The 21017-nt window shown below is 40.3% G+C and overlaps 1 long non-coding RNA gene and 1 pseudogene across 1 annotated transcript; both read left to right on the top strand.

Moving 5' to 3' along the window:
* The first annotated feature begins 3541 nt into the window (after positions 1–3541).
* LOC111090259 lies at positions 3542–5380 on the top strand. Its single transcript, XR_005371355.1, has 2 exons — positions 3542–3600; positions 5187–5380. It is a non-coding gene; the product is annotated as an uncharacterized LOC111090259 (long non-coding RNA).
* Positions 5381–14967: 9587 nt separating this feature from the next.
* Positions 14968–15837, top strand: LOC611135 (annotated as a pseudogene).
* The last annotated feature ends 5180 nt before the right edge of the window (positions 15838–21017 follow it).

The following is a 21017-nucleotide window of genomic DNA, read 5'->3' as shown; positions in this document are numbered from 1 at the left end:
TGTCACACCACCAATAAAAATAATTGTATGATGAGATAACTACCATATGTAAAAAGCAAACCCTGAAACCTTACCCCAAAATGAAAGACAATGCCTTGCAGTAACCAAGGGAAGTATTAAGACGCAAAAATCAATAAAGTAAAAGATGGATGTGTCTGCGGAACTGTGCATGGATTATATAATCATAAAAACATGTTTGTTCATTCAACAACTGAGCAACATCTCCAATATGTTCCTTCCAGTTTCTGCAGGGGCACAACAAAGGACACCACATCACCTCTGCCCCTACAGGGTCCTGGCAGATAAGCAAGTGGGCTGATCAATGTCGCACTTAGTAGCACAATGAAAATATTACTTCTAATACCACCAACTCCACCATAAAGGATCTTTACTTCCAGACAAATTATTAATCAATATATCAATGCCAGTGTGGTGATATGGCAGACCAGGAGGTGACAGTTTCCCCGAAGGCATCTGCCCTGCTTGTTTAGTCATTCCGTGAGTATGTCTCAAGTGCCAGACACTATAATAAGCCTGGGATACAAGATGAATAAGAAATCATCTCTCCTCTACCCACAAGCGGGAAAGCTCTGAGACTAATGATGGATGGAGGCAGAGGGAGAAACAGAAAGTTCAGTGCTGGGCAGCGAATGTCACCCAAGCTTCCATGGGGGCACAGTGAAGCCCCTACCCCAGATCCGGCTGTGTGCTGGTGCTCCAAAACCCCACAATGAAGGCAAAGGAAATATTTTCATTCAGGTAATTGGGTGAGTCTTGATTAAGTCAGAATTCCAAATGCATGCATGCTATAAAATTACAACTGTGTGTTAAAGGCTGTGATTCCAATTATAAGCCAATGATGTTGAGGTTCAGGACAAAACAAAGATTCCAGAGATCTCGGCAGCCGGTGCTATGACAGGGTTTCCTGAGATAAGTGAGGATAGTGCACCAGCAAAGGATTCCTTTCGAGAAAAGCAAACACTAAGAGGCCAAAAAAAACCCCTGAGTTCCCGTCCTGATTTTGCCACACACTACCTGTCTAAACCCTGTCGTAAGCCACTTACCCTCGCAGAGTTTGGGAATCTCATCACAAATGCACAGTGATACATTCACTGTGACCACTAACGTGACGGTGGTCAATAAACCAATACACACAGGATTACCAAGTGATGTGTGTTCATGAAGCATTTCTCATTGTTGAAAACTGTATCCTTTCCATAATTGCTTCGCTTTGTTTTTATTGAAGTATAATTTGGAAATAATAAAATGCACACATTTTAAGTGTATCGTTCACTGAGTCTGGCAATGGTATAGGTCCATTTAACTGTCAAGAAAATCAAAATGTAGAATCTTACCGTATATATCCAGGAAAGATCCTCTTTTCAGAAATTAATCTCATCAACACACACACACACACACACACACACACACACACACACACAGACCACCACTGCCCTTGCTCATATCAGCATATCTGTGGAGGACTGTAGTCTGTGATTTTTCTAGTAACATCCTGGTCAGATTTCTGGCCTCGTGCTTGTGCTGGCTTCATAAAAATAGTGGGAATCCCTTCCTCCTTCTGCCTTTTCTGGAAGAACAATGTACAACAATGGTAACACTTCTCTGTAAGTCTTAGAATCCACTAGTGAAGCCTTGGACAGACTGACTTTGTCGATAGATTTTCTTATTTTCAAATTTAAATATAGATGTATATCTATGTTTTCAGATTTTTCTCTCTCTGCTGGTGATCGTCTTAGTCAAAGAAACTTGCCCGTTCCAACGTTTATCGTTGACTCTGTTGGTATGTGTTGTTCCTAATATTTCATCTCTATATTGTCTGTAATAGATTGATAGTCCTTTAAATTTTTCCCACATTGATTACTTGTGCCTTACCTCTTTTCTCTTTTTTGTTGATTAATCTAGCTCAAGTTTGTAAATCTTTTCCGCGTGTCCACTTTTGGTGTTGATTCTATTATCTGTCTTTATTTCATTGACTTCTGCTCTTACCTTAATTAGTTTCCCCCTTCTGCATATTTTGGGTTCCTGATGCTCTTCTTTTCCTAGCTTCTGGACATGGAAGTTTGCACAAAAAAGGAAAAAGAGATCAATTCTCTGGGTGTACAGAATCATACATTTCCTTCTTAGCACTGCTTCAGCTGCATTGGCACTTTGATACATTGTGTTTTTTGTTGACATTCAGGCTCTAAATATTCTCTAATTTCCTTTGTAATACTCCCCCGACTCAAGGATTTTTTTTTTGCTGCATAATATCCCATTTGAACTTTTTCAGATATCATATTATCGATGATTTTTAACATTTGTAGTCAGAGTGTTGCAGAACCCAAAAATCAAAGGCACAGTCAAGGCTTTCTTAGGGGCACAGCTGAGCTGAAGGAAGACATGGCACTGACACAGAGCAGTCAGGCTGGCCTCCCTGGACACAGAGGAGACCCTACCTTATATAGAGAGAGTTCCTGCTCTGATCCAGTATGCTAATGGGGGAAGAGGAAAGGAGCGCCTCACCCTGATTGGTTGGAAAGGTCTCATCTTTTCTTTATTTAAAAATTTTTATTTAAATTCAATTTAGTTAACATATGGTGTATTATTAGTTTCAGGGGTAGAATTCAGTGATTTATCCATTGCATATAACACCCAGTGCTCATCCCATCACACCCTCCTTCATGCTCATCCCCCAGTTACCCCATCCCCCACCCGCCTCCCCTCAGGCCACCTTCAGTTTGTTCTCTAGAGTTAAGAGTCTTTTCTGGTTTGCCTCCCTCTCTGATTTCATCTTATCTTATTTTTCCTTCCCTTCCCCATGGTCCTCTCTTTTTTTTAATTCCACATAATGAGTGAAATCATATGTTATTCTGTCTTTCTCTGACTTATTTCACTTAGCATAATACCCTCTAGTTCTATCCAAAAATTCATTCTTTTTGATAGCTGAATAATATTCCATTGTATATTATTGTGGAACATAGGTGTGTGTGTGTGTATCACATCTTCCCTATATATATACACATATATATATCACATCTTCCTTATCCATTCATCTGTTGGTGGACACCTGGGCTCTTTCCATAGTTTGCCTATTGTGGACATTGCTGCTACAAATATTGGGGAGCAGTTTGCATTCCCACCAACAGTGTATGAGGGTTCCCCTTACTCTGCATCCTCATCAACATCTGTCATTTCCTGACTTGTTAATTTAGCCATTCTTACTGGTGTGAGATGGTGCCTCATTGTGGTTTTGATCTGTATTTCCCTGATGCAAAGGTCTCATCCTGATTGGTTGGAAGGGCCTCATTCTGATTGGTTGATATTAGCAGGCAACCCAGGCAGCTTACTGGTGCTTTTTTGGAGCTGAGTTCGTGTTTTATGTCGGGCTTGTATACTAGTCGCATCTTGGCCACATCCTGGTTTAGCTCTGTGAGAGAAGCAGTTTAGCAAGAACAGCCAATGGGAATCACCCCACATGTACAGTGTTTGGGGGCTCATTCTCCTGGCCTCTAACAGTCTGAATAGAATACACTTCCTATGACATCACTCTTTTAAAACTAACTGGGACTTATCTGATGGCTCCACACGCAGCTGGTGTTGGTAAATGTTTATGAAGATGTTTGTATTTTTTGTACAGTGTTGGTGTTCGTGAAGGTTAGGTGGTTGACAGTTATGTCCAAGTCTCCTGGATCTTTATGACTTTGCCTAGTTGTTTTTTCAATTATGGAGAGGGATGTTGAAAATCTCTTGCTCTGATTATGGATTTATATATTTCTCTGTTCTCCGACAAAGACAGACTTCTGCCAGTGTTTGTTTCATATACTTTAGAGCTCTGTTACTAATATACAAATGAAAACTGCTTGTATTTCACGGTTAGAATTTCCATCATTTCTTTGGATGGCTTTCACTTCTCTGCTGAGATTCTCCGTCTGTTTCTCCATGTTGTTCGTCTTTCCTTTTAAATCCTCTAACACGTTTACTGGGATTATTTTACAGTACATGCCTGCTAATTTTATAATCTATGTTTTTGGGTCTGATTGTATGACAATTTTTTTTCTCCTGATAATGGATCATATTTTCTTACCTCTTTGTTTCTCTCTTTAGTTCTTAAAATTTCATTCTATACATGTCGCGCAAAAGAATAATTGAGAAGTAAATAGATAATATTTGCTCTTTGGAAAGAGTTAGAAGCTGGATCAAACTTATCTATAATCAGGCTGTCTGGGCTTTGTTGCAGCTTTAATTGGTTTTAGTTCACCACTGACTTCAAATACTTTGAGGGCAGGACCAAGAATTTCCCTTCAGCAAGGCTTAGGATCTGAAAAGTCAGTAAGATTCAGAGCATCTCTCTAGGATTTACAAGCCAGCAGCTGGCTTCCTGAGCCTCAGGAGACTTTGCTCCCTGCTTCTACAATAGGACAGGCTTTGACTTGTTGCTGCCTTGCATTTGGCAGAGGCCTGTGCTGCCTTGGGGGAATCTCTCTTAGTCCTGTTCTCCCCAAAGCCTTCAGTAGAGTCCTGCCATGTACTCGGGAAAGGTTCTGTGGACCCTGGGGGACTTATTCTACACTCCTCAGTCCTTGGGGCTGCTTCTATGCTCTCAGTGAAGGGCTCATGAGATGGGGGTGAGTATGGATTCACTCTGCAACCAGGAATCCTCAGGATTCCTCAGAACCATCATGTCAGCCCCACATAGCAGCTAAAAGTTTAAAAGACATTTAGGGGGCACCTGGGTGGCTCAGTCGGTTAAGCGTCTGCGTTAGGCTTGGTCGTGATCTCAGGGTCCTGGGATCCAGCCCCATGTCAGGCTCCCTGTTCAGCAGGCTCCCTGTTCCCTGCTGAACAGGGAGCCTGATTCTCCCTCTCCCGCTGCCCCTCCCCCTAGTCGTGCTCTCTCTCTCAAATAAAAACAAACTTTTTTTCAAAAAAAGGACGTTTGGGTACAACATCCTACCATTTCTTAGGTAAAGAGAAATGTGTAAAGGATAAAAGTAGCCACAGCTTCTTTTTTTCCAGTAAGGGCTTGTCTTTTACTGGAATTGAGTTCCGTTCTTACTGGGATCCAGTTCACTTAGGTTTTCTCTGTTTTCAGGCCTACATTGCTTTTAAAAATATCTGATTATAGAAAAAACCCACAAAAATCAAACCCTATGATTTGTAACTTACCTAACTGTTCTCACTCTAAGGGTGGAAGCAGTGGTCTCCTGCAGCCTCCTACATCCCAACTGATGATGTTTGGCTCAGTGTCTCGGACATGGATGTGAATAAATCATCCCTGTGGTGACAAAGGACTAGATGCAGATTTAAATTGTCACCAGGGTAAATCTGAATTTCAATCAGTTTTACGCACCACCATAAATAAAATTCTTTGCTACCTAAACACGAGTCCGTTTCTAAGGGCTTCCACATGAAAAAATGGAGATGGTGTGCTGCCCAAAGTTTCCAAGCAAATGGGACAAATGGGGGTTGAAACAGCTTTAGCTTTTTTTCCAGTTTACCCTCTCAGAGGAGAATCTGTTCTTAATTCACACAAAGGTTCCACTTACGAAGGCTAGCCTGGCACCCGTATTTACTATCCTCTGTGGCTGAACAAACTCCCATCTCTAAATAATAAACATGTGCCACCCTTCTCTTGCCTGCTCTGTTTATTAATATAAAGAATATAAATTGCAGTGCACATATTAACAACAGTGTCCTCCACCTTTATCATGCCAGATCGTGAGCCAATGTAGACTTCTTTTTTTTTTTTTTTTAAGATTTTTTTATTTATTCATTCAGAGAGAGCGAGAGAGAGGCAGAGACACAGGCAGAGGGAGAAGCAGACCCCATGCAGGAAGCCCGATGTGGGACTCGATCCCGGGTCTCCAGGATCACACCCCAGGCTGCAGGCGGCACTAAACCGATGCACCACCGGGGCTGCCCCCAACGTAGACTTCTATTCTCAAGTGACTGAAGGTCCCCCCAGATCAAAAACAAAGTGGGAAATGCCTGAAGGATCCTGGCATAATTTTTGAAAAAAAAACTGGAGACATTTTTATTCAATGTTGATGTTTATCTTTTCATTGAGACAGGTTTTCTTGATTGTGATGTAGCTCATATACTTTATTTGATAAAAGGACACAAAGTGGGTATTATTGCTATTTGCTAGAATGTTGCCCGGGTTGTCTAGAATAAGTTGTCATATACCAAGGCCAGATATTGAAAAGAAACAATTAACAAAGGTACAGAGAGGACTCCAGCTGCTAATAGATAGGCCACCACCTCTCCAGGGAGCTTCATGCAGTGGAGTAGGAGATACCTTTCCAAATAAAGTTCTTTTTCAATAAACTTTCTGACAATTACTTTGCAATCCCATTCCTTTAAATGAAGGGGAGTTTATCCCTATTTATATATTATTTGGACTATAAGTCCGAATAACTATGATATGAAACCTGAACCAAAATTTTCACTTAAGTCCATTTATGTGTCTGTGCACAGATCATATAAAAGTCTAAAATTCATTTAATTGGTCCTAACAAGAAATATTTATGGAGTTCTTATGACTTTTTTATTGACTTTTGTCTCCCCAATGCCTAGATAACTGCCTAGTACAGAGTCCCCTGTTTGTATAGTCCAGTGAAGAGACACCTAAGAATAATATGGAAAAATAAGGAAGTATCACTTCTAGAAGTGATAAACATGACCTGTACCTAATGTAATATCTAGACCAGAACGTTTTTGAGAGTAATTAATAATTACACCAGGAAAGCAGGCACCAACAGGCATGGCCTGGGTTAATAAACAAGACCTTATGGGCATCTCAGTGAAAAGTTCTACAAAGAAAGCGAGTCGGGGTTCTGGCTTGGAATTGTGAATAAATGGGACATGGTCTAAATGGGCGGGGAGGTAAGGCAGGAGCTGAGGGGAAGCCCCGAGCAAGGGCTGGTACTTGATGCTGGATCAGAATTCTGAGAACAAGTCCCGACAAAGCCCGGGGAGGATTAACACCACTGACAGGGGCATCCCAAGTGCAAGGGCGGGAGGACACCAGTGCTGTGTTTAAGAAATAGGAAGAAACACTGTGGCCACTGTCAAGCTAAGGAAACAATGAGGCAGATGCCGGAGAGGTGGGGTTTGCCCTGCTCAGGGCCTGGCAGTTTGCTGGCTGTAAGGTGGTGACTCATGAGAGTGTAAATGAGAGAAAGGCTCTCAGTGAATTAGAGGGAAATAACCATGAAAGTCATGTCGCTAATGTAACGTTCTTAAATCCGTCCAAACATACTCATTCACCAATTTGCTATCTGACAAAAGGTCAAGATGAAGGGTTTTTTTTTTTCCTAAAGTGAATTCTTTTACATGAATAATGCCTTACTTTTTGCACAAGGGTTCATATGGAGGCTATCTGGAAGTACACTTTTACTTATTTTGTGTGTGTGTAAAGCGTTGTCCTGGAATATTCCAAGCACTGGAATTACTCTGAGGGGTTATTTAGCTTTGTAGATTCAGTAGAAGTTCAGCACAAAGTGGTGTGCATGGCCAGAAGGGCGATGTTGTTGTTTATGGAATGAGGACCAGTTAAAAGTCATATGCCAAAAAAAAAAAAAAAAAAAATAGCACCGTACTCATTAGTAGAAAGGCTTGCATTAAGTTCAAAAACTCAATTGCAAGACACAACAGAGGATACGTAGCTTGACAACAGTTACCATCAACTAAGACCTCCACATTTTTGCAGTAAGTTCAGAATGTGGTAACGTTACTCACCAGTTGATGCTACCTTAGCATGCAGTCATTGATACATCATTCCCAGATATTGAGAAAAGGTCATGTACTCTATTTTGCTCAGACCCATTCTGCAGTAAAGACTAATTAGAAAACCAGAGTGAGGAGAATTCTGGAAATCATGCCACTGGGGAAAAGGCAGATGAAATTGGCTCTGTTTTGAACTCAGGAAGTGAAGGTGATTGGAAAGTGTGTTGTTGGCTTCAAATCCAGACAGGGCAGCTGTGTATATTGTACTTCCTTGAACTGCTCTAAACCGGTGTTGGCACACATACCCAAAGGTTACATACGAGTCTTCTGCTTCATCATATGCCCTGTAATCTTATTTCAGAATAAAATATGAGAAATGTGCTTCCCCAGTGCTACATCTCAAAAGTATGTTACCAACAGATGGAAATTCTCAGGGAAAGGAACTTGGGGATGATCGGAGAGCCTCGGGCAGTGCCTCCACTCTAGTCTGAGCAGTGATGTGGTGGCCAGCACTTTCCATTCTACCACAATCCTTTTAAGACACAGACATGCACAGCAACAGAGCAGCTCCATGAGGAAGCTTCTGAGTTTACAGATAGCAGCAGTGGGAATCTTCTCAACGCCTCTGTTACGAGCTATTCCTTACAGATGATATCCAAGAGAAACACTGGCTCACCCAGCTATCAGGAATTCTGAGAGCAGGGAAAACCTACTGAAATAATATCAAATGCCGATGTACATAAGGATAACAGTGATAATGAAATAAAACTAATAACATTAGCAGCCACCAAATAGTTCTTCATGCCTGGCATGGAGCTAAGTGCTTCACACTACCACTTACCCTCATGTGAATCTATAACTGGCTTCTGTCACTGTGACCCTCTACAGATAATACAGATAAGGAAATGTAAGGACACATGGGGGGTCGGGATAAGATTTAGAATCTGGGCTGTCTGATACCAAAGGCTGAACTCTCTCTCAACCACTACATGATGGAGCCTCCCTTGAAGGAGGTACAGCTGAGGATGGAAATTCTGTTGACTAGAACAGCTGCCAAGAGCTTCCCAGGATGCCAGTGAGAGCCCACAGCGAACCCAAGCACCCAGGTGTCTTCATCTGCCATTGCGATATCTCCACTGTAAGGCCAAAGGGATTCTTAAATAATTCTGTTTCTCACTTAGTAGGCAAATCACAATGATTTCCCAGGAGAGAAGCCCTCATGGGTTTGGAAGCCGGTAGACACTACCTAGGATTTAATTCAATCACAACGGTCCTTAGGCAACTGTGCAGGCCAGCTGAAAGCATAGATATCTCATATATCTGATAACTTACCTATCAAACCTAGTTTTTAAGATTATAAAAGCTTTATCCTTAATAATATGGTCTTGGCTGGATTTTAAACAAACATCAAAAATATATATAAACTTCCACTTCCAAGATTAATAAATTCGGGAAGTCTAATGGCCAGCATAGTGATGCTAGCTGATAACACTGTATCAGACAATCTTAAGTTGCCAAGAGAGTAGATTTTAAATGTTCTCAGCACAAAAAAGAAATGGTAATTATGTGACATGATGAAGGAATTAGCTACATACTATGGTGATAATCATTTTGCAATCATAAATGTATCACATCAACACATTGTATACCGTGACCTCACACGATGTTATGAGCCAATTATATTTTAATAAAGCTGGGGAAAATAAATAAAATTTTTAAAATGAATTAAATATATAAGTACAATAAAAATAAATATAAATGCATATATTAATTATATATATATATATATATATATATAGAGAGAGAGAGAGAGAGAGAGAGAGAGAAGTCTGCAAGAAGTTATACCCAAAAAGATGTTTGACAGGTGCAAGTTATGAAAAATTACAAAAAGGATGTTTATCCATCCTACAAAAAGGATGTTTATTTCATATTCTGAGGCAATGATTAAGCATTAAAAATGGTAGCTTAGGTGGAAAGCATGTGTTTTCTCTGAATGACTGAAAGGGTGTCTCCTGTTCTAAATGCTCTTGGAGGACCTGGCTGCTCCTACAGGTAGAGCTGGAGCCACTTCTCCATGTGAACCGGAGCAGGTTTGTGACTCAGCTGAAACCAGTAGACTCACTTATAGCCAAAGGATGCCATGGAAGCTGGGAGGTGATATTTTAAGCAGTGATGGATAACTAGAATGATGGGCATTACACTCTTTCCACAGATATTCCAGAGAAAAAGAATGCCTCCACCAGGGACACACAGTTTTATCAGATGCCAGATTAGAGGCCAGATCTCTTAACACTTAATCCAACATTATTTCCACCACAGCCTCGACTGCCATCAGAAAGTATCATGCCTGACTCCCCCGATGTTTACCACTAAATTAACTGGATTCTATATTAAGCCTCTTGGTTGTTTTGGCAATACATTCTCTGGTCACAGTTTGCTGGTCATATGTAAATTTTGTGAAATGAGAGCCCATTATAAAAAGTAGGATTAAAAAAAAACCACACATCATTGCCTTAGTTCTTCTGTACATTTTCCCCAAAAGAGATCCATGTCAACAATTCATCATAACAGGGATCCCTGGGTGGCTCAGCGGTTTGGCGCTTGCCTTTGGCCCAGAGTGTGATCCTGGAGTCCCGGCATCAAGTCTCCCATCAGGGTCCTGGCATGGAGCCTGCTTCTCCCTCTGCCTGTGTCTCTGCCTCTCTCTCTCTCTCTCTCTATCATAAATAAATAAATAAACAAACAAATCTTTTAAAAAAATTCATCATAACTCTGTTTTGCCTTTATCATAGATCCAATTAACTGCTATTAATTTTTAAAAAGCGAGAAATTAACCTCTCTCTTTTTGAAATGAAAGAAATGGGAAGGAACTCCAGGACTGAACGTGAGCCCACTGGAGTTCATTAACCAGGTCGTGAAAAGGCTGGGCTTTCACAATCGTGATTTACAGAGAACTGCTGACCGACACCTGTCATCTCCCTCTGTAGGTGTCTTCCTTCCTTCCTTTCTTAGGAAAAGGAGGAAACACTGGAAAGGGAGAATGGCAGCTTACAAGGAGAGCTGACCGTAGGCAAAGTTGCCCAATGGTTCGTCATGACCATCAATGGAGAAAACCACTCCCAGGGCAGCAGCAGGAGAAGCCCTGGTTCTCAGACCTGTGTCCTATCTGCTCAAGCAGGGTGCCTGCCTCCCATGTTGGGGATGCCCTGGGTGCGGGCTCCCTTATCCTGCCTGAGGCCTATTCACGACCTACTGTTGCTCCTGCGCACATCAGTGAGGGTTCTGTTGGTGTGTTTCTGGTTCTGCACCAGATCGAGCACCGTGCCCTGCCTGGCAGGAGCTGGGTAAACCTTTGCTCACTGACCTAAGAAAAGTAAGATGTGTCTGTGCTCTGTCTCCTGTTTGGCGGCACAGCGGCCACTAAGTAAGGGTGGAGGACTACAGTGAGGTCACACCGAGCCTCCTCATTGCCTCCTCATGGCCTCATTTATGGCCATGCCAGCCCATAAATACTGCCTCCTCCCCTCCCACCCTCGCTGCTTCTCTAGCTCTGAGCCTTTCTGTGCTCACTTTGAGAGGAGAACTGAAGCTTCGCGATCTTAGAAATGAGGATGTTAGGGTGCTGCTGTTCCGGCAGCACCATGCAAACCCTGTGCTGGACAACTGCTTAAGGAATTTACCATTCCCTGATGATGTGTAAACATAATGAGAACGTATATAGAGTATATAGGGAAAAAATAAGAACACAGATAATCCTATTTCCTCCAGCTGGTTATGTGTCAAAGAGATGAAAATAAGGCTAAAACCCTAATCCCTTATGTTCCTTATCTGTAGCTCCATTATGTACCTAAATGGACACCTCGGAGGAGTTCTTAATCACCTTGGAAAGGAGATATCACAGAAATTCCACAGGGAGGAGAAAACAAGCCCAAACAGATTCTGAATTTTCTTTCTAAAGTCATTGCATTTTTTTTAATCCCTTGGCATTATAGGTACACTTGTAATTAACATGTTATAATGTCCAATTAGCTAGAGAAGGCAGAAAATGGTTTTTCTAAACCCAATATATCAAATTTAACATTTTCTACCTACTTATTTGCAGAAAGAAATATTATTTATAACAACCTGCATCATATCAAATTAATGGATCCTGCAACATCTCCGAGTAAGAGAAAAAAAAAATCCTTTAGGGAGAAAGTGGAAGTATAAAAGTGTGATGGAATAGCCACCATGATTACATTTCCAGGAGAAAACAATTCACTTTCATTAGGTCGACAGAAGTAAGATCAGGTATTTCTGGGAGTAATGAATCTCTTTTCCATCTGCCAGATGCTTGCCTAAAAGGGTAAGTTTTCTTTCTTACCTTAAGCTCCTGGTGACACAGCAGCATAATTAGGCCAGGAGAAACGTCCCAGTGGATCAGAGGCACCGCAGAGTGGGAGGTGAGGCAGTATTAGCACATCCCCTGTCTCCCAAATGCCAGCTGGCTTGGGTGCTCTGCTTTGCCCACACTCTGATTTTTACAATTGTCTTCTTATCTTTTCTTATCTGCCCACCATTCTTACTTTCACCTTTATTTTCCAAGTTCAGTGTTATTCCTTATTGCTTTGGTCATGAGCCCATGGCTGCCTCCCCCATGCCATGCTTGAACATGGCTATGAGAGACCACTTGTACGAGACATCTTTTAATTCCATAATATTCCATGATATCAACATCATTCCTTAGCCTCAGCCATTCTCAGTTTCCCTTAAGGAAAGTTAGCAAGTCCTTTCCTCTATTGAGGTAAACTTGATCCCTGTGAACTTGTGGCAACTTCAGCCATAGTTTCTGAGATAGCCAGCAAGGGTGGAACTCCCTGGAACAGAAGATTCAGGTTGAGACTAAATTGCCATCTTTCAGGGGTGCCTCAGAAAGCTTCTAAGAATGGAAGATACTCTTCAGTATACATCTCCAGAGGTGGCCTACTTCTCATGTTACAGTCCTAATGGTCTGTTATGAATCCATGGTTTTATTTAAATTCTATTTCTATGTTTACTGCATAGCTACACTCAGGAAGCATAATATCCACAACATTTTGTGGTCTGAGACAAAAAAACAAAACAAAACAAAGCAAAAAAAAAAAAAGTGACTCTTTAAGCTGACAAAGGAATTAAGTATTTGGGGACACATGGTTTTCCCCTCAGAGAAGCTGACTCATGACCTCCCCACCACATCCCACAGACCACCCTCATCTCTAAGTTAAGAGCCAGGAGAAGTTCAGCAAAGCGACATCATTGAACAGCTTCAAGCAAGCAGCAGCTCTTCTCTGGACTCAGAGACCTTTCTCGCATCAGATTATAGATGAGGACATTAATTCCCCCTTGAACTCCCATTGCTTTGACCATAGGATGGGGTGTTGTCCTGGCTGGGACTATTCAAACTTATCTGAGTGGTTTTACTAAAGATGTACCTCTGGGAGACTCTTGGCACCATTACCCTGAGTCATTAATCTCTGCAATGTTGTGGTGCTTCAAGTTTCTCTTGATTGACATTATCCTTCTTTAACTCATAATTTCATTTGACATGTGAATGGTAGCTAATTCTGACCTGCTTCCAGCTATTGATGCACAAACCTTCAGCAGACACAAGGACTCGCCACCCTGGGTAACCTGCAGGCACCCACCCTTCCACACCTGTGCTCCCTCCTAAAGGTGCCATTTGTGGTGCCATAACATAGAACATTGTGAACGAGTCTTGGTCTCCACTTCCCAGGACCTCACAGCATGTGGGCAGGAAACAAGTCACTCAGAAAGGGCAAGATAATAAATATTAAACACCACGGTTGTGGGACCAAGAAAAATTAACAACCTGATCACTCATATGAAACCAAGATCTAGGGATGCCTGGCTGGCTCAGTGGTTGAGCGCTTGCCTTTGGCCCAGAGCGTGATCTTGAGGAGTCCCAAGATCGAGTCCCACATTGGGCTCCTTGCATGGAGCCTGCCTCTCTCTCTCCCTGTGTCTCTGCTTCTCTCTGTGTGTGTCTCTCATGAATAAATAAATAAAACCTTAAAAAAAAAAAAAAAAACAAGATCTACTTGTTAGGACTGTAAAGCTCTAGATGGAATTATTTTTTTACTTCCAAATAAGAATTTTAGCTCCACTCTTCTCCCTAGCTTCATTCCCTGGTGATGTACTATTCCCATCAGTCAATACACTTCATTTCTCTTACTCTGTTTCCTAGAAACACCTGGAGTACTCTCCCCCATCCCATCAAGTAGACTCTAATCTTTGGAAACCTAATCCAATATATCCTATAAATAACTTCTATAAATTTGGTCTTTATTTATTTCAGCATATAGTGTTTTTCCCTCCCTTTAAGATACATAGCACTTAGTAAATATAATAAAAGTACATTATATTATACATTGTATACATATGAAATTTGGATCAAAGATCCTGGGATAAGGTCCCTTTTGATTATTAAGCCAAATTGTTTAATATCTGAACTTCAGTTTTCCTATTTTTAAAACAGAAGGCAACAGCCATTTCAAATGTGCAAAGAGGTCAAAAGGCATAAACTTCCAATTAGAAAATAATGAAGATCTGGGAATATGATACACAACATAGTAACTGTATTTAATAATAACGTATTGAATATTTGAAAACTGCTAAGAAAGTAGATCTTAAAAGTCCTCATCACAGGAAAACAAATTTTGTGACTGTATGATGACAGATGTTAACTAGATTTACTGTGGTGATCATTTCACACCATATACAAATATAGAAAAATTAATTATTTTTTAAAGAAGCAGGGGGAAAAGGTACTTGGCAGAGGGGACTAAGAAAACATGACCCCCTCAAAAAAAAAAAAAGAAAAGAAAAGAAAAGAAAAGAAAACATGATCCAACCTTATGCTGCCTGCAAAAATCTCACTTCAAATATCAATATATAGACAAACTGAAAGTAAAAGATGGGAAAAGAAATACTATGCAAGCATTAATCAGAAGAAATCAAAAGTGGCAGGGCTCCTGGGTGGCTTAGTCCATTAAGCGTCCAACTCTGGATTTTGGCTCAGGTCATGATCTCAGGGTCCTAGGGAGCTCTGTGTTGGGCTCCACAGTCAGCACAGAGTCTGCTTGAGATTCTTTCTCTCCCCATTCTGTACCCCCTTGCTGCCCCCCAAATAAATAAACCTTTTTAAAAAAAAAAAAAAAAAGGAAAATAGGGCCAGTCCCGCGAATCCCACACGCACTGAAGATGACAGCCGCGGTGGGAAGGTTACTCTGGGCTTCGATTGCCCGACATGTGAGTGCTATTCCATGGGGCATCTCTGCCTCTGCAGCCCTTAGACCTGCTGCTTCCAGAAGAACATGCCTGACAAATGTATTGTGGTCTGGTTCTAGTCAAGCAAAATTTGCTTTTAGCACCAGTTCCTCCTACCACGCTCCTGCCGTCACCCAGCACGCGCCCTACTTTAAGGGCACTGCCATTGTCAACGGAGAGTTTAAAGACCTAACCCTCGATGACTTTAAGGGGAGATATTTGGTGCTTTTCTTCTATCCATTGGACTTCACCTTTGTGTGTCCTACAGAAATTGTTGCTTTCAGTGACAAAGCCAAAGAATTTCACGACGTGAACTGTGATGTTGTTGCAGTGTCAGTGGATTCCCACTTCACCCATCTCGCCTGGATCAACACACCGCAGAAGAATGGCAGTTTGGGCCACATGAACATTGCACTCCTGTCAGATCTGACTAAACAGATTCCTCGAGACTATGGCATGCTGTTAGAAGGCCCCGGTATTGCTCTAAGAGGTCTCTTCATCATTGACCCCAATGGAGTCATCAAGCATTTGAGTGTCAATGATCTCCCTGTGGGCCGAAGTGTGGAAGAGACCCTCTGCTTGGTGAAGGCATTCCAGTTTGTGGAAACCCATGGAGAAGTCTGCCCAGCAAACTGGACCCCGGATTCTCCTACAATCAAGCCACATACAACTGCTTCCAAAGAATACTTTGAGAAGGTAAATCAGTAGGTCATCCCGTGTGTCCCCACCTCTTCTCACATGAGGAAAGAGCGCAGTTGGAACTCACCTTTAGCATTTCAAAAATGATTATTTATAGAAGATAAAGCACCAATTATGCTTATATTCGTAAATAATCTAAATGTTTTGTTTTTGTAACACTGGCCAAGGCTTTTAAATGTACTCACATCCTTTAATTGGTAACCTCTTGATGGCTAGTTTGTAGGATGCTAGTTCACCTAGTCCTTGCATTATGTCTTCACTGAAAAGAGGAAATATTCTTCTTTGTTGGCCTTACTTGAACCTTTATGTTCACCAGAGTAGTACAACAAGCACCGAAGGTTGTGATCAAAGGTCCTGAAACTTTGTTGAATTTCTTTGCAATAACTAAATTTTCTTTTAAGGCAGCAAAGATCATACATAGTTTTAAGGTGTTAACATCAGTGGTCTAATGTAACTCTTGCAATGGCTGTATATGTACTTGAAACAAAAGTGAATCATGTTTTTAAAAAAAACATGGTGGCAGAGTGACTTAAGTGATCATGTGTGTCTCTCATCCCTGAGATTAACATAGTTATTTTACTTATTTGTTAGCTAACGTAGGGTCTACATACAACTCTAGATATTGATTGGATATAATTATAGAGGACATTTATTGAATCCAGGAATTGCATTCTAAAATCATTGTAATTATTTTCTTTTCTGAAGTGCTCAATGTAAAGTACATAATAAACATATTTTAAAATAAAAAAAAGGAAAATAGTGAGTGGCTATATTAATATCAGACATTAGTGGACTTTAGAGAAAATAGAATTAATAGAGACATAGAAAGACATTATGCAACGATAAAAGGCTCACTCCATCAAGAAGACATAGCAATTCCACATATGTATGCAACAAACAACAGCTGAAAATATGTGAAGCAAAAACTGATAGAACTTAAAAGGAGAAACAGACAAATTCATAATGGCAGCAGGAGACTCAACATCCATCTTTCAACAAATGGCATAACTAGATGGAGCCTAAAGGACTTAGAACCCAGTAACACCATCAATCAAGACCTAATCAACATTCCATCCAATAACAGCAAAATACACATTCCTTTCAAGTGTCCACGAGAAACATAAGCCACTATAGACCTTAGCCTGAGGCATAAAACAAACCTCAACAAAATTAAAAGAAGTGAAATAATAGAGTGTATTCTTAACCACAATGAAATCAAACAAAAATAACAGATAAAAAGAAAATCTCCAAATACTTGGAAACTAAAAAACACACTTGTAAATAATCCACAGGTAAAAAGGAAGTCTCAAGGAAATTCTTTAATGAAAATGGAACAAATCAAAATTTGTGGGACACAGCCAAAGGAGCACTGAAGAGGACACTCATGGCACGACTAGCTACATCAGAAAAGAGGTAAACAAAGTCACAAATCAATAATATAACCTCCTACTTCAAAAGACTGGAAAAAGAAGAGTAAAATAAACCCAAAGCAAACAAAAAAGTATATCACAACTACAGAAGCAAAAATCAACGCAACTTAAGATAGGAAAGCAATAAGGAAAATAATGGAAATAAAAAGCCAGTGTGGATATGAGCAACAGTAGCTTCTCAGTTGCTGCTAAGAATACCAAGCTGTACAGCCACCTTGGAAGACCATTTGGCAGCCTCAAATGAAGCTAAATATAGTCCTGCCATATGATTCAGCAGCGGCTCCAAGGCATTTACCCAGCTGACTTGAAAACTTATGTCCATACAAAAACCTGCACATGATGTTTATAGTAAATGTTTATACATAATTACTGAAGTGGAAGCAACCAAGAAGCCCTTTGATACACGAATTGATAAACATTGACACCTCTGCACTATGGAATATTACTCACTGACAAAAAGAAGGAAGCTAGCAAGGGAGCTAGTAAGCTAGGAAGACACATGGATGATTCTTAAATGTATATTGCTCAGCAAGAAAAGCCAGTCTGAAAAGGCTTCATCATATAAGACTCTGTTTATACAACATTTTGAAAAAGACAAAGACACTGACAATGTCCATCAGTGACTGTCAGGGGCTCAGAGAGGGGGTGAAAAAGCGAGACACAGGAGGCTGTTGACAGAGTGAAACTGCTCTGAATGTTGCCATAAAAGTATGTTTAATAGGCAGTCATCAAAACAGTGAATTAATGTACACAGATTTTTAAAAATCTTTTAAGAGGTGTCCCCAGATGGAATGAAAAATATGACAAAGTAATCTGTTTTACAAATGTATGAATCAACTTCACGAAGGAGTGGGGGAAAACATAGTCTTGAGTAACTTTGGAAGTGAACAGGGTCTGTAAGACTAAAGGCAAAATGAACCAGCCATGAGCACCATTCTGTAGTGGATAAAGGTCTTTCCCACGGCATTACAGGTCAGCAACTCTGAAGTCGCCGTACATGTATGTATACTTGAATGGAATGTGTATGGAAACAGATGGTGGATGGTGGGAACCAGCTTTCCGACAGCAGTGGTGGGAGGTACTGATTACAGAGGAAGGTAGGTTTACCTTCCTACCATGGATCGGTTATCTATGTGGTGATGGATCAGAAGAGGAGACCTCAGTATGAACTCACGCTTAGCTTAGTACAGATGCAGAATGGTTATGTGCAGAAATACGTACAGGTATGAGTACATGCAGGGCTTAGCATAAACACCGTATTTTTTGCTCTGTCAAATAAAAGTGTCTATAGAAATGACACCCTGGTAGGAATGAGCATAGCTACCACCCAGATCTTGGTTCCTGACACCATTCTTCAATAAAAGAAGCCAGAGCTTTTTGCACCTGGGCAGCTCAGTGGGTTAAGTATCTGCCTTCGGTTCAGGTCAGGATCTCAGGGTCCTGGGATCAAGCTCCACATTGGGCTTCCTGCTCAGTGGGGAGCCTGCTTCTCCCTCTGCCTTTCCCCCAGCTTGTACACGCTCTCTCTCTCTCTCTTTCTCTCTCTCTCTCTCTGTGTGAAAGAGAGAGAGGGAAAAGAAAGAAAAGAAAAGAAAGAAAAGAAAAGAAAAGAAAAGAAAAGAAAAGAAAAGAAAGAAAGAAAGAAAAGAAAGAAAGAAAGAAAGAAGAAAGAAAGAAAGAAAGAAAGAAAGAAAGAAAGAAGAAAGGAAAGAAAGAAAGAAAGAAAGAAAGAAAGAAAGAAAGAAAGAAAGAAAGAAAGAAAGAAAAGAAAAGAAAAGAAAGAAAGAAAGAAAGAGAAAGAAAGAAAAGAAACGAAATCAGAGCTCCATGGAGAAATGGCTAATTCTAGCTTCTAGCATTGGGACAGAAAATATACTAGATGAGCCCAGAGTATCCTGGAGTACCAGAAAGTAATAAAATGCTCAAAAAAATTTTTAAATCCACCTTGATAGGGGTATATCAAAGGGACACAAGAATCAACTAAAAGAACCCCCAATGTCCAAGCTGGGAAATTCTGAACCAGAGAAATAAAGCAGTGTTGTGTTATAACCCAAAATACAAAATAAACATCCAGAGGTTCATACTGATATAAATATTTGAGTAAATAAATAATGGGAGAGAAGAGACAACTCCCATACTGAAAACTATTCTAAATCATATATAGCCATGCCACCTCCAAGAGTGAGATCAGTTATTCTGAAAATAAAGGCATAGAGTACATATGGGCCCAAGAGAACCAGGATGGGCTTACCAGAATTTAGGCTTAGGCTTTCATGAACTTAGGAATTTAACTACTACATTTTCAAAATTAGAACGTCCTGTTTAAATGAAGGGACTAAAAGGGACACTTGTGTAATCCCCAACTCTGAATCACAGATTGCTCACAGATCATTCTGCATTGGTTTCTTTAAGTGTGCATAGTGCCAGTAGCTCAATGAGCAAATGCTTAACATCCCTTCATGGTGGGCACTATCCCTTCAGGAAATTCAGACATCGGCATAGAAACCAGGAACCTACATCCTACTGCATTAAAAATACAATTCACATACATGGAAAACCTCCTACCAGCTTCCTAAGAGATAACTAAAACTAAAACACAAATACAAAAGTAATAAATATAATAACAATATATGGTTGTAATATAATATATAATATACTGTATACAACAATATACAATATACTGTATATACAGTATATTATAATATAATATGCTTTCAAGTTAAGAGATAAAATACTAAAAAAATGCTGTGTTGTAATCACTAACATGATTATTAACAGCGATTTTCAACGCAGGGAAGGTGTTAGCAGAGGAACATGGGAGATGCATGATGCCTTTCTCCACACTCACCATACTTACACAGCATCCACCGGTGTTCCTCACATTCTACCTATTACATCTGGAACATAATCTGAAACTCTGCCGGCACATCATTTTGCAAAAATATACTATTGAGCTTTGGGGGCCATAAAATTTTTTTTCTATATAAACATTGTCAATGACAGCAACAAAATCCTCAGTAGTTAGAGACAGGTGTTCTTTGAAGTTTGGGCAATAAAATCAAAAGTAGTAAATCAAACTCACATGTACACACACTCGTTTATCTGATTTATGACAAAGGTGACAGCACAGTTGGGGAAAGGATGATGTTTTCAGTGAGCAGTGTTGGGACAACTTTATACTTACATGGAAAAAATAGACTGACCTCATCACACAATAGGGGAAAAAAAATCAATACTAGATGGATTGCATATATAAACGTAAATGGTGTAACATAAAGCTTTTCAGAGGAAATAGTGAACATCTTCTTAATCTTGCAGTAGGCAAGCTTTCTTTAAAAGGTCAAAAGAAGAAATCATCATAAAAGAACAAAGGCATAAATTAGACCATGTTAAAATTAAGAATTTCTATTCATTAAAAGACACCATCAAGAGCAGAAAAATACCCCCCAGAGTGGTAGAAGAAAATCATAATAAAACATATTCAACCGGGGAATTATATCCAGAATAAAGATCCCCTACAAATCAAGAAGAAAAAAAGAGAGAATCTAATTTTAAAAGGGGCAAATGACTTGAGCAGACACTATATAAAAGAAAAGATCTGAATAACCAATGAACATATTGAAAAAGGTGCCCAACTTCACTAGTTAGCCATATTCAAGACCACATTCTTGCTAGGACTAAAATTTAAAAGCCAAATACATGCATACTTTATGACCCTGTAGGTCCACTCTCAGGTTTATACCCAATGGGGATGCATGCATATGTTAACCAGGACACATACTAGAATGTACATAGTGGCACTATTCGTAACAGCCCCAACCTAGAAGCCCCCCGAATGCCTATCAGCTATAGAAT

Source organism: Canis lupus, chromosome 16 (assembly GCF_011100685.1).
Source record: "Canis lupus familiaris isolate Mischka breed German Shepherd chromosome 16, alternate assembly UU_Cfam_GSD_1.0, whole genome shotgun sequence".
In the NCBI taxonomy this organism is placed as follows: Eukaryota; Metazoa; Chordata; class Mammalia; order Carnivora; family Canidae; genus Canis; species Canis lupus.
The sequence above is the reverse complement of the archived record's forward strand: the minus strand, read 5'-3'. Positions and strand labels throughout refer to the sequence as shown.